The sequence below is a fragment of the Callithrix jacchus genome, chromosome X (genome assembly GCF_049354715.1).
Source record: "Callithrix jacchus isolate 240 chromosome X, calJac240_pri, whole genome shotgun sequence".
NCBI lineage: Eukaryota > Metazoa > Chordata > Mammalia > Primates > Cebidae > Callithrix > Callithrix jacchus.
Window position 1 is genome coordinate 134,349,742 of NC_133524.1, and position 8,508 is coordinate 134,358,249.

The following is an 8,508-nucleotide window of genomic DNA, read 5'->3' on the forward strand; positions in this document are numbered from 1 at the left end:
AAAGGTGTGAGCCACTGCATCCGGCCCTCACTTCCATATATATATATATATAAAGAAAAGTCTAGGCATACCTTTGAATTCATAAATAAACCACGATAGTCTTCTGTTGGGGAAATACTAAATCCGAAAATAAATTGTAATTTAAAAATTCCAAATCTTGATACCTAATAAATATTTTATCAAATCTATACTTGCTTCTTTATTTTTAACACTTTGTGTTGTCAATTGAGCATCTGTATATAGTATAAATATGTTCATTAAAATCAAATTATTTTGGAAAGATAATTGTGCAGTTTTTTTGTTCTGTTTTGAGACAGAGTTTCACTCTATCGCCCAGGCTGGAGTTCAGTGGTGTGATCTCAGCTCACTGCAACCTCTGCCTCCTGGGTTCAAGTGATTATCCCACCTCAGCCTCCCAAGTAGCTGGGATTACACACATGCACCACCACACCAGGCTAATTTTTGTATTTTTTAGTAGAGACAGAGTTTCACCATGGTAGCCAGCCTGATCTCGAATCCCTGACCTCAGGTGATCCAGCTGCCTCAGCCTCTCAAAGTGCTAGGATTACAGGTGTGAGCCACCATGCCTAGCTGTGTGCAGTTGTTTTAAATTTGAATTCATTTCTTTCAATGTATGGCCTCTGGCATTTTTGGTTGGGATTGGGAGAGAGTTGATTCTGTAACTTGCACTAATCGAAATTTATTTGGTGCATATATAGTGTTCGATAAAGGACCTGTGGCTGTGTGTGCACGAATATACATTAGTTTAGATTAAAAGTGCGCGTTAGGCCAGGCATGGTGGCTCATGCCTGTAATTCCAGCACTTTGGGAGGCCGTGGTGGATGGATCACGTGAGGTCAGGAGTTCGAGACCAATCTGACCAACTTGGTGAAATCCTGTCTCTACTCAGAAACACAAAATTAGCTGGTGTGGTGGTGCATGCCTGTAATCTCAGCTACTCAGGAGGCTGAGACATGAGAATCACTGGAACCCGGGAGGCGGAGGTTGCAGTGAGTTGAAACGTGGCCACTGCACTTGGGCCTGGGCAACAGAGTGAGACTCTGTACTAAAAAAAAAAAAAAGTATGTGTTAATCACAGTCCAGCATTGAAAACTGGAGTCTCTGGTAGAATCAGGAGAGAGGATTCCTGAGCTAATGTAGACAATAAAGCCCATTTCTTTAGTGATAGAAAAATATTACAATTGCCATGCTAAGTGTATATTGAGTGACTCCAATATTTATGTCTGATTTTAAAATGTATTGTCTAGAATGAAAGAAGTAGAGATCCTCGTTGTTCCTCAGTTTGAATTGTAGTGTCAAGTTTGCATGGTGTGAAGGCCTATTTTTCTTTCTGATGTCATAGACTTCCCCCATCTCTTAAATGATTACAGTCAGGGCACAACCTGAAGACCATTCCAGGAATTTCTTTGGTTTAAGCTTTGAAGAATATTCTCAGGCAAGGTTTTCACTGCATTCCTCTTTGCCTTCATTAGGCATTCTAAAACTCAGAGGGTAGCTATATCTAATTGAAGCCAAAACGTCAGTCATTTCAGAAAACATTCAATATTAATCATGAAGTAGTTGTGTATAGTTAAACTAGTTGATTCATTAAATCAACTGGTTGTTCTGGTATTATGTATAGGCAACTGTACTTCTATGGGCAAAACGAAGTAGAGAGGGAACTATTCAGATAATTGGGTGTTAAAAAAAAGTGTGAATTTTGCACCTACTATATGCCTGGCTGGGCATAATGTCCACATATAAATGAGTGTTGAATAAATTCATAAATAACTCAAAGTTAGTTTCTATTCAATATACTGTGTAACTTAGTTGCCATTTTATTTTTGTTTATTTAGATATTTCCTCAGAATTATGGTGGCCACGGATTATCTTCATGTATAGGAAGTGGGTGATTTGTATCAAAATTTCTTACACCTGGCTCAGTGGCAGGGTGAGGGGATCTTCCTTTTATTTATTTATTTTTGTTTTTGAGATGGGGCCTTGCTATATTGCCCAGGCTGGACTTTAACTCCTCCTCTCAAGTGATCTTCCTGCCTCAGCCTGCCAAGTAGCTGGGATTGGGATCACAGCCATGTGCCCCCGTGCCCAGCAGGATCCTTTCATAGATAATTGTTCCAGGTGAATCTGATATATATATATATATATATACACACACACACACACACACATATACATATATACATACAGATACACACACATATATATGTTTTAGAATTGTTTTTTAGAGAATGACAAAAAAAATCAAAAATCTTGATACTCTTTTCTTTTCTACCAATTTATCTGCTTGTTCACCTGTGGTCTTTTTTTTTTTTGAGACAGAGTCTTCCTCTGTTGCCAGGATGGAGTGCAGTGCCATGATCTCGGTTCACTGCAACCTCCACATCCTAGGTTCAAGCGATTCTCCTGCGTCAGCCTCCCAAGTAGCTAGGACTACAGGCACACGCCACCACACCTAGCTAATTTTTGTATTTTTAGTAGAGACAGCGTTTCACCAAGTTGGCCAGGATGGTCTCCATCTCTTGACCTCTTGATTCACCTGCCTTGGCTTCCTATAGTGCTGGGATTATAGGCATGAGCTACTGCGCCCAGCCTCACCTGTGGCCTTTTAAGACTCGGTATATCAAAATTGTCCGCTCAGTTAAAAACAACCCAAAATAACCTGAGTCTGAGGCAAAGTTTTTTGTTTTTCCAGTGTGGACATTTGTCTCAAGTCTCTACTTAATTTTGCCAATGTACAGCTACCAACCATTCAGAGACACATAGACGTAGATCTGAGGATAAATTGGTGTCTGCAAAGCAGGGAGTAGATTCCTCAGCCTGTGTTTGTTTGATTTAACATTTAACTTAAATGCAAAATCCAAGCCTTTTTGTATTTCTGATATTTCCCATTCGTTATGCCAAAGTCCTCCTCCAGGTTTCTGCAGCTTTCTGTATCAATGATCATGACACTTTAAAAACAGTAACATTATAAATACTGTGCTGTCTTAAGAAATTCTAGCACTTTCTGAAACGGAAAATAATGCCCTTGCTTTTTGTATAATGAGAACAATAATTCTTTCACCTGCTATATACTTCTGTTAGACAGATATTACAACGGCGTTGGTTGGAAGGAAAAGCCAATTTTGAAGTCAACTTTTAGCTTTATGGGTGCTAAAGGTTTGTTTTTTCATTATATTAAAGAAAATGCCTGCTTCAATGCAGCAGGTAGACATTCTTAGTTGATCCGCATTTTGTAAGCAATAGAGTGCTTTCTGCTGAATCTTTTCAATACAAGCAGTTGCAACTAATAATGAGTTATGTTCCAAAATTTGCTTTTTAAATTTAAGCTTATTGTAAACTCACCAGTTATTTTTCCATAGAATCAGAGATAGGACTCCTGGATGACCTCACAGAAAGTTTATTTTATTCTTCTCTATTTTGACTTTAACTCACAATGTAGTCAGATGATGTATCATAATAAAGTGCTTGGTGACCCAACTACAGATGCCAAGGCACAGCTTGGCTCTCTTCTCCCCAGATGCCCAGACAAAACGGGGACAATAATGGCGGAGGTAGTAAAAGAGACCACCTCCTCTTCTTGTGTATCTCTTTCTTTCTTAATCTCCTTAGGGTTTGGATAAGACTGGGGAGAATTCTAAAATAATTGTAGGATGCCTTGAACTGGGTTTTGACATAGAGTCTGGCTTTTAACTGCAGGCAGGGAGTGAAGAAAGGGAACCAATTGGCATATGTGTTGGTATTTGTAAGGCAATGCCTTTGGAAGGCAGCATCTTCTCTTTTCTGAACTACCCCCTCCCTGTTCTTTTTCTATTTTGCTTTGAAAAGCTCTCTCTTATCTCAGCTTAAAGCTTTGGCCTTCAAGTCAGATGCAAAGTAAACCAACTAAATCTACCCAAAGTTACATAATAACGAAAGAGTGAAAGAAAAGTATTTTAGCAGTAATCAATTATTTTTCACTCCCAAAAAGGAACTGCACCCTTGACCTCGTTTTTATATTTTTGTTTTAACACTAACCAATTATTTTTTTACTCCCAAAACCACAAACTTGGTTTTTGTGTTTGTATTTTTGTCCCATGTGCTCTCAAAACATGCGCATTTCCTGCAAACAGCATGTTAATTTATATCAAGCCTTTTCGATCTTGAGGAAAGTAGAATAATGTTTACATAAATAATGTTTGCAAAGAAGAATTGTATAAAATCAGAAAGAAAACCCTATCTTTGTCTGCAGCTTCTGGCTTTTTTAGATCTTAAAAAAGAGTTACCATTTCCTGATAACTTTTTGAGTGCATTATTTACTTAAATGTCAAGTTTGCTAAATCCAGCTCATCTAATAAAAGTAGCTTAACCTGTAACATTTTTAGTTGTGTGCTTCCTAATTTTAGGCTAATTCTGTAAATCTGACAATTTGTTATACCCTTTTTAGTACTGATTTTTTTTTTGAGATGGAGTTTAGCTCTGTTGCCCAGGCTGGAGTGCAGTGGCGCGATCTTGGCTCACTGCAACCTCCGCCTCCTGGGTTCAAGCGATTCTCCTGCCTCAGCATACCGAGTAGCTGGGACTACAGGCGCATGCCACCATGCCCAGCAAATTTTTGTATTTTTAGTAGACACGGGGTTTCACTATGTTAGCCAGGATGGTCTTGATCTCTTAACCTCGTGATCCATCTGCCTTGGGTCCCAAAGTGCTGGGATTACAGGTGTGAGCCACCACGCCTGGCCTGAGTCGTGTGTTTTTCAATATCAGATTTTCTACTAAAGGTGTCAGAACAATTTTAATGAAGCAAATAATGAAATAAATTTAATACATTTGCAACAAATCGCAGTGAATGTCATTTAACACCAACCTGTTGTGAGAACACAGGTATGACAGACTTAGAGCTTTCTAATAGCTTTGGAACACATCTTTAAACTCCTACAGATTAAGAATTCAGTTGAAAAGCTACCTTTCCAGGCTGCTGTTATAAAATCTTGTCGCTTGGATTCTGGGGAGGATTAGGGAGGTAGCTGATTGCTAACACTGTAAACTGGCCGCCGTCTTAGTGGTGCTGCCTCCATGTAGTTTTCATTGGTAGTTTGTGAACTTCCCTGGATTTTTAAAGACTCTCCTTACTGTTCCATAAAATGTAGTTTCCTTTGTCCTTTCAGTTCCTTTTCTGCTGTTTTCAGAATAGGGCTTAAAAGTAAGATAAAAGACCTGATATTTTCCATCATAAAAAGTTGTAATGACAGGTCTCACTAATTAAAGTGTAACAATGGGAAGATTAGCCTTTCAGTTAGCTTTGTGTTGAAGCTCTACAGTATTTTCAAAAGCCCTAACTCAGAACATATTGGAGTATAGCATCTTTAAAATATAAACATTCACACATGGATTTGATTATAGTACACACACCAAATAGAGGCATGGTACCAGTAGGGCTTCCAGAATGTAGTAAAACAGGAAAACTTCCCATTTTAATGCAAACTTTTTTTGGTGCTAACCATTCTACTGCAGAAATAGGAAAGACCCTATGAGAACTGGAGGGGCATATTGTGGAGCCAGGCCTTTTGCTAATTATGAATGACGGGGCTTTCTTTGGATTCCTTAGTATCAGAGAATGTAAGTAGAACATATGTGCTTTTTAATGCCTGTGTTTTTTCCCCTTAATGGAAGAGCACATCTTCAACCCTGTGTTAATAAAGTAATATTCCTTTCTTGCGGTTTCAGTGCCACCACAATGTGCTTAATGCATTATTGGAATGTTAGTAATCTCAAGGGACCAAACATTTGAAGCTGTCGAAAGACATTTGATACGTAAAAACATGGTATACAGTGACTTTTCATTATTGGGGGTCATGATATAACATTGCCTGCATAGCATCAAACTATGCACGCTTCTGGAGATATAAACATAAAAATAATCAAAAGAACTCTAGAAAAATCCAGCTGGAGGATAGCTGACGGGAAAGATCAGAGAGTGAGTAGGAGAAAAAAATTCCTATGTTTGCATCCGGTTTCAAAATAAGTTTAATTTACATGTGTAGACAGTTTTAAATTAGTGATTAATGCTTTGTTAAGAAAAAAAAATGGAGTTCTTTCTTTTTGTTTAAACTTCCAGGTTTGGTCCAAATTCCTGACTTGAATACAAACTAAATCTCTTATTTTCTATAGCATACTGCTTTGAGAAGAGCTTTTGGTTCACACTTAATCATCTTTAATTTTAGTATTTTGGTTTTAGGCATTTATTCAAGCTGAAGTATTTGGCAGAAACAGTGGGCATGTTTTACTCTATTCCAGCCCTGAAGATACGATATTGTGGCTCTGCTCCAAGTTGGAATCATCACAATTCTAACTTTTAAATGTTTGTGTTCCATAGAAAAAAGAAAAACGCCTGACAGAAGAGTCCCATGTAAGATGACTGTATCTCAGTCACAAGGGGAGAAAAGAGGCAAGAATGGAAGAGACGAGAAAAGGGATGCAAGTCAAAGTGTGTTCATTTTGTGTATCATTAAGAGATTATCATTTTCTTTACTTTTCTGGCTCCGGAAATTCACGTGGAAGGATTGTGTAGACATTTCTTCTCAATATTTTTATAATCAATCCCATTCTCTCTTGTAGGTTCACCTCCTTCCTTCAAGTTCTAATTACTGTTTTATCTGGACTATTGAGGGATTTTCCCCCTTTAGGTTCTCTCCACTCTTCTTACACCCTGCTGTCAGATTAATCTTCCTAACACCAACACCGATCCTGTCATTTCTGTGCCCAACAGCCTTCAATGGCACCCCATTACTTACCAAATTAAGCACAAATTTCATAGCTTGGTATGTAAGGCCCTCCTCACTTAAACTGGACTTTATTTTTGCCATATATCTTTTCATTCATCTTAGTCTCTAGTCAAAATAAACTTGAGAAGTAGTTCAGAATAACAGTTACAAGAACATTCTTTGGAGTCAAATCGGAATTGCATCTGTGTGACCCAGCTCTGCGGCCTCAGAGACTGTTAAACCTTCCTTCATCGATGTAAAGAAGATAATGCCAACACCTTCCACCACAGGAATGTTGTGAGAATTGAACAAAAGTTAAAAAATTCACAAATATTTTTGCGAGCAGCAGGACATTTTAGATGATTTCTATCAATCACTCAGTGGATTCTTGTTGTGTGACAAGCACAAATAGAGCTAGTCCTGAGGGGAATACAGAAGTGGCTGAGACACGGTCTAAAGAAGCCTCCTAAGAGATGCTCTCGTTCACACTCCTTAAGTAGATCATGATCAAATGGTGGTGGTGACAGATATTTATTCCCAAAATTAAATAATAAAAGAACTCAAAGTTCAGGGCAGTAATACAAAAATTGTCTCAAGACCAGGTATGAGCAATTGTCAGGTGAACAAAATAGATACTATCTATTGGGATTCGTTGGAAGGAGACATCCTGGTGGTCCGAGATGGTTGGCAAAGACTTCCAGGAAGAGGGGAATTTGAGCTGTATAGATTTTAGATAGGAGGATAAGTGTGAAGTGGGCTGAAAGGGACACATTTCAAGGGTAGCAAGTCCTGGCTTTGTTTTGGGGGGCTCCACCTCAATGAGTTCCTTTTGTCATAAAAGCCCTCAGTCTTTTCTCAAGAGGAAACTTGCTTCAGAGGGAGATGCTAATCAATTTGTTTGGTGATGTAAATTGGGTTTAAACAAACTATTCTCCTGTAGAATTAGAGAATTTTCCTTTTTCTAAAGATGGCTTAAGCTTGGATTTGTTTTGGGGAGACGGGTGTGGCTTTTTGCCCAGGAATTTTCTTCCAATAGACATAAATTCAATGGATTTGTGGCAAGAGAGGTGTGCCTTAAATTGCAGGAAAGGCTGTGATAAGGAACTGAGCTGGACCTGGCTTAGTGCTGGCTAGATAGATGAAAGATGGCCTCACTTGGTGTCATTTGAGATTAATAAGTCAGTCTTTGGGTAATGGACTGTGCACTCTGGTGATTATGTGTCTGGGTCATGGTATCTGGAGATTAGGAATGGGATTTCCCCCAGAAGGAAATGGAGAATCTCAGCGTCGATCTCTCTGGGGTGGGAAAACAGGCCAACTAACTTTAGATGGGCAGGAAGGGAGGAGTTTCTCTGTTTTTCTGGAGCCAAGGGAAGCTGGACATGGAATCGCAAGCATGGGAATTCCTGAATATTCCTGTTACTGTGAATTTTGAGCTGACACCTGTTATGAGAATACTGCCAGGTGGTGGGCCAGAAATTGAACATAGATTGTAAAGTACAAGGGTAGTTTTAACAGCATCCAGTAGCCTTCAGAAATGAAGACTCAGCTGGTATGACAGCTCATGCCTGAATCCTAGCACTTTTGGAGGCTGAGACAGGCAGATTGCTTGAGCCCAGGAGTTTGAGGCTACCCTGGGCAACGTGGCAAAACTCCATCTCTACAAAAGAATAGAAAAACTAGCTGGGCATGGTGGTGAATGCCTGTAGTCCCAGCTACTCAGTGGTTGAGGTGGGAGGATCTCTTG